The following is a 6,758-nucleotide window of genomic DNA, read 5'->3' on the forward strand; positions in this document are numbered from 1 at the left end:
CCACCTACACTTGAGTTAAAACCATTACCTAGTCACTTGAAGTATGTGTTCTTAGGCCAAGATCAAACGCTACCCGTCATCATTTCAAACTTAATCACGGCTCAAGAAGAAGACAAGTTGATAAGGGTGTTAAAAGAGCACAAATCTGCTATTGGATGGACTTTGGCGGATATCAAAGGCATTAGTCCCACCACGTGCATGCATCGCATCCTTTTGGAGGAGGAAGCCAAGCCATCTCGTGAAGCTCAACGTCGCCTTAATCCACCTATGATGGAAGTAGTGAAAAAGGAGGTTATAAAATTACTTGATTGTGGTGTTATATATCCTATTTCTGATAGTCGTTGGGTGTCACCTGTGCAGGTTGTTCCAAAGAAGTCCGGAGTAACTGTTATCAAGAATGATGAGAATGAGCTCGTGCCTACACGCATTCAGACTGGATGGCGAGTATGTATCGATTACCGGAAGCTAAATGCCATGACTAGGAAAGATCACTTTCCTTTGCCATTCATCGACCAGATGCTCGAAAGGTTAGCCGGTCATGCTTTTTACTGTTTTCTTGATGGATACTCTGGATATAACCAAATTGTAATAACCCCGGATGATCAAGAGAAGACCACATTCACATGTCCCTTTGGAACATTTGCTTATCGTCGCATGCCATTTGGTTTATGCAATGCACCGGCCACTTTCCAACGATGCATGATTAGTATCTTCTCTGATTATGTTGAAAAGATAATTGAAGTATTTATGGACGATTTTAGTGTGTTTGGAGACTCATTTGATGCTTGTTTGCATCATCTCACTTTAATCTTGAAAAGATGCATGGAAACTAACCTTGTTTTGAATTGGGAAAAATGTCATTTTATGGTTAAACAAGGTATAGTTTTGGGTCATATCATCTCAGAAAAAGGGATTGAAGTTGATAAGTCTAAAATAGATCTTGTACGTCACTTACCCTCTCCTATTTCGGTTAGAGAGGTCCGTTCTTTTCTTGGCCATGCAGGATTCTATAGGCGATTTATCAAAGATTTCTCAAAAGTTGCACAACCTCTTTGCCGCCTCCTACAAAAAGACGTGGCATTTGAATTCACTAAGGAGTGCACGGCATCATTCAACCAACTCAAGGAGTTGTTGACCACGGCACCCATTATTGTTCCCCCGGAATGGAGCCTCCCGTTCGAGCTTATGTGTGATGCGTCCGATTATGCTTTAGGGGCTGTTTTGGGACAAAGAAAGGACAAGAGGCCGCATGTCATCTACTATGCCTCACGGACGTTGAACGATGCCCAGTTGAACTACTCCACTACGGAGAAAGAACTTCTTGCCGTTGTCTTTGCTTTAGATAAATTTCGATCATATCTAATTGGTACTAAAGTAATTGTTTTCACTGATCATGCAGCTCTAAAGTACTTGCTCACCAAAAAGGAGGCCAAGCCCCGGCTAATTCGGTGGATGTTGTTACTTCAAGAGTTCGACATCGAGATTCGTGACAAGAAGGGAAGTGAAAACGTGGTGGCTGACCACCTAAGCCGAATGGTGCATAATGAGGAGTCCCTACCCATTGCAGAGACATTCCCCGATGAGCAGCTGCTATCCATTGAGGTAAGTGAACCATGGTATGCAGATTTAGTGAATTACTTGGTGGTTAAACAATTTCCAAATGAACTAAACAAGCACCAACGTGATAAGCTTAAAAATGATGCACGTTTCTATGTTTGGGATGACCCTTATTTGTGGAAGTATTGCTCAGATCAAGTTGTACGTAGATGTGTGCATGATTCTGAATTTCACTCAATTCTAAGCTTTTGTCACACATATGCATGTGGTGGTCATTTTGGCACACAACGCACTGCCCTCAAGGTTCTAGAATGTGGTTTTTATTGGCCGACTATATTTAGGGATGCTAGAACCTTTTGTATGTCTTGTGATCGTTGCCAACGAATGGGTAACATAGGTACCAAGGACCAAATGCCACAAACCCCTGTCTTTAATGTTGAAATTTTTGATGTTTGGGGCATTGATTTCATGGGCCCTTTCCCTCCATCTTATGGTTTCACTTATATCTTGCTAGCCGTTGATTATGTTTCTAAATGGGTGGAAGCAAAAGCCACCCGTACTAACGATTCTAAGGTGGTTGCAGATTTCGTGAAAACTAACATTTTTGCTAGGTTTGGAATGCCGAGAGTAATCATAAGTGATGGAGGGTCTCACTTTTGCAATCGGACCATTGAGGCGTTGCTAAGAAAGTACCATGTCAACCATAAGGTCTCCACACCTTACCATCCTCAAACAAATGGCCAAGCCGAGGTGTCTAACCGAGAAATCAAACAAATTTTGGAGAAGACCGTTGGACCAACAAGGAGGGATTGGAGCTTACGTTTAGATGATGCACTGTGGGCATATCGTACGGCGTACAAAACACCCATTGGGATGTCACCTTTTCGGCTCGTCTATGGTAAGCCATGTCATTTGCCCGTAGAGTTAGAGCACAAGGCACATTGGGCCGTGAAGACTTTCAACATGGACATAGATGCAGCGGGAGTTCATAGGAAGCTCCAATTGAATGAACTTGAGGAGATTCGGAATGAAGCCTATGAGAATGCCCGGATGTACAAAACCAAGACCAAAGCATTCCATGATAAAATGATCCGAACCAAGACCTTCACAGTTGGGCAGAAAGTGTTGCTTTTCAACTCTCGCCTACGTTTGTTTCCTGGTAAGTTGCGTTCTAAATGGATTGGCCCGTTTGTTGTTACTAACGTTTTTCCTCATGGTGCAGTCCAAGTTCGTAGCTTCAAAACAGGTCAAGAGTTCAAGGTGAACGGGCATCGTCTGAAGGCCTATTATGAGAACTTTGTGGAGCACACCGTGGATGACACCCCCTTGGGTACCGTGGGCTCCAATTTGGAGTAAATGGATTCTTCGTCCGGCTGCAAGACGTAAAAGAAAGCGCTACTTGGGAGGCAACCCAATATAGTGAATAAAGCTTGTTTATTGATTTCCGTTGAAAAAAAAAAAAAAAAAAAAAAAAAAAAAAAAAAAAGCTTGTTCATTAATTTTTGAGAAATTACAATTGTATAAAAACATGGCAGAAAGATGGAGTCTTCACAAAGGTTGTGTACTTGAGGCCCCACTACGTGGCAACACTCTCGGAGCAAGAGGCATCGGAACAGGAGGTCTCGGAGCAAGAGGCATCGGAACAGGAGGTCTCGGAGCAAGAGGCATCGGAACAGGAGGTCTCGGAGCAAGAGGCATCGGAAAAGAAGGCATAGGAGCGGGAGGCACCAAAGATAGATCATTCAAGGCCCCAAACCTTGGTGGAACACTGGATGACCCAGGAAAGAGATGCTTCTGGAAGAAAGCTGCAAGCCGTTGACGGTCATCAAGCTCATCAAGCTTCCTCTTCATGCCTGTTGAATAATTGTTGGCAAGCACGTGCAAACTTCGGTTCTCGTACTTAAGCTGTTTGATCTCCTGCTTAAGACTCTCCACCTCCGCCATCAAGGATTCAACCTGTCGGGAGCGAGCAAGAAGGCGTTGGCCCATGTTGGACACAGAGCCAGCGCACTGAACACTCAGAGCCAGGGATTCTTGAACGGCCAACTCATCGGACCGTCCTGAAAGCAGCTGACTGTCTTTGGGAGTGAGGAGGTTCCGAGCCACTATCGTAGCTGTCGTGGGATCCGTCATCACAGAGTCCTCATCTGTAAGAGGGCCATGGGAAGACAAGAAAGACGGGCACCATACCTGACCCTGATGAGACGCGACCGGATCACTGCTTAGACTCAAATCTAAGCAAAGGTTTGAGGGGTTGGATGAGCTTGCCATTGTTCACGAAGTTAAAAGAGAAGGGGTGGACGAAGTAGATTTTCAAAGGGCCGGAGACAAGTTTCAAGAATGGAAAATCTTCAGAGTGTGTGAGTTGGCGGTGATCGATAGCTCTATAAAAAGCCAAGGCAACGCGTCCACCGATTCAAAAAGCCTTGGCTTTTCAGAAATCGCGTTCAACACGTGGAGGCCATCATCGCAACTACACGTCTTTAGCCGACAAGCGCAAAGTTCGGCGACGCTTTATCTGCTTTTCAGAAAACGCGTGCAGCTTTATCGAAGAGGCGTCTTCAAAGATCGAAGAGTCGCCACTATTCCAAAAAGCCGGATTTGCGGGATCAAAATGTCTGTCGACAACGGTAAAAGCACAGTATCACCACTTGCTATTGAATTCCCTATATATGTCGACCTTCATTTTTTTGGCAAGACAGAACTGAAGAAAAATGCCCAACTCTTTCTCACCTCTGAGGGTGCACTCCCAGCAAAGCCTTTCGAGATACTCCATTCTCTCTTCTTCCCCAAAGATGATACCAGATGCCTGGAGAACAGATGATCCAGGAGGAAGCAGCACGACAAATACATGTGCTGATTCATTCACCGTTTCTTCAAAAGCAAAGGTATCTCATATCATCAAGGGCAAAAGCAAAGGTATCTCATATCATGCTCTTTCCCTGTCTTTTCCTTTGTCCTTGATATTATTTGCATGGCAAAGTGAAAGAAGCAATCAGCCGGCACTTGGAGTCTATATGGACTCTATTCCCTGGTTGCTTACCTAGCTTTGCTGAGCTATCCTCTAACCCTCTTCAATACGAATTGGAGAGATTGAACAAAGAAACAGATAAGAGGAGGAAGCTCAGACCTTCGGGGGAGACCAAAGGAAGCCTGCTGCCCAGTTCAAGAGTAGCACAAAGGAAAATCAACGATGGGAGCAGCGCAGTTCAAGAGTAAGCCTGTGGAATCACAAAGATCCAAGCCTCACTGCAATCACCAAGGAGAAGACGGAACGAACACTCCATAACCAGATTTGCATCTCTAAACTCTTCTCTTTGTTGGATACATTCTACCATGTTTAGTATGTTTAATTGCTGTTTATATGTTTGTTTGTGTCTAGTGTGGTTGTTAACATTGAGGACAATGTTTGATTTAAGTGTGGGGGTATTAGTTACTAAAGTGTTTAATGCAAATTCGTAGGGTTTTATCCACCATAACTTCAAATGTTGTTTCTTGCTGTTTTTAAGTGTGTTTAGTGTGTTTTGAGTTAAAAATTCGAAAATCACATAAAAATTTGAAAAACATGTTTTGAAAAGCTTAAAAAGAGTGTTTTGAGTCATTTTTGTGTCATAGGTCACCTTCCAACACAATGATAAGGATTTGGTTTCTAATTGCATGACTGTTAAAAAGAGTTATAAACATAGAGAAAAGTTTGATTTACTCTTGGTATATGCTTGGTTATGGTTATAATGTATGACTTCACATGCAATCATAAAAGAAAAATTAGTTTTTGTAACATGCTTGAAGGAATGAGCTCAAACTAACACTACATCCCTGTGAGACTTGAGCTTAAACGTTTATTTGGAGAGTTAAAATCTGTGCATTCTTTGTTTTCTAAAGTCGTTGCATGATCTCATTATTCTTTGCTTGGTTGCTACTTAGAAGGCGTTTCATCATATAGTTCCAAATGCTAGAACTCATGCCCATTTCATTCAAAGCATGTTATTGATTTGCATAACATATACCAAGATGAAGTTGTGTAGTTGCCACCATAGCCAAATAACCTCACTTCCCATATTTCGTATACGTTGTAAGTTTTACCCCCGTTGAGCTTTGTTTAGCCTTTATTCTTTGTCAACCCACATTATCCTCACCTAGCCTAGTTTAGGACAATCCACACCCTTGTTCTTAAAAGATAGTGAGCATAACTTAAATGAATTCGTTTTGAAGTTACATTATGCAAGAAAATGAGTGTGGGGGAAGGAATGCTTGTTCTTAAGTATGTTTTGAGTTTCAAAAGAAAAGAAAAACAGAAAAGAAAGAAAGAAAGAAAAAAAGAGCTTAAAAAAAAAAATAAAAAAATAAAAAAATAAAAGAATGAGTGATTGAAGAAAGGGCTCAAAACACCAATTCTGGCCCTAAATTGTCTCCCTTTTTGTTCCAAAGTTGAGTTCTCATTCAAAAGTGAATTCTAAGTTGATTCAATTGCCTTGCTCACTATTTCTTTAAGAACCTTTGTTTTCCATATCCCTTCTTTGTTATCCACACTCCCCAAGCCCCATTACAACCCGTGACTTCAATCTTGAGTGTTATGTGTTTCAATTTGTGGAGTTTGAATTTGGTATGAGCATATGGTGTCACTGGTTCTCGCATCTAAGTAGTAGCATTCCATTCATGAGATCATATCTAAACATGCTTATTAACTCCAGAAATCGCGTTCTTTGTGATACATATATGTGAGTGTTCGTTTTCATGTTTACATCAATCCCTCACATATAACTAGTGTAGGGTGTGTAGTCAGAAAATCTGTGTGAAAATCGAGTGCATATCTTGTAAGGAATTGAGCAAATTCTTTAAGGCATGTTACTACATTCAAAACATGGTTTTAAACGCTTAATTGTGAACTAGTATATGGTGACTATGATTAAGAATGTACTTAAGTGTGAAGATGACTAAAATATGTGGGAATGATGATTTTTAACGTGTCATGTGCATTGGAAATCCCTAAGACAGTTGTTGGAAGGTTTAGGTTGTGTTTTACTTGTTTTGTTTCATTTCGTTTTGTTTTGTTTTTCTTTCTGTTTTGCTCGAGGACTAGCAAAAGATAAGTGTGGGGGTATTTGATAGGAGCATATTTAGGCGACTTACTTAGCTTGTTTTCGTGCATCTATGTTGTTAATTCATATTTGTTTTAGTAGTTTAAGCCATTTTCGTGTGTT

This window comes from the organism of the source record quoted next, unplaced genomic scaffold (genome assembly GCF_019419815.1).
Source record: "Pyrus x bretschneideri cultivar Hongxiangsu unplaced genomic scaffold, Pyrus_bretschneideri_v1 Contig133, whole genome shotgun sequence".
NCBI classification, from domain to species: Eukaryota; Viridiplantae; Streptophyta; class Magnoliopsida; order Rosales; family Rosaceae; genus Pyrus; species Pyrus x bretschneideri.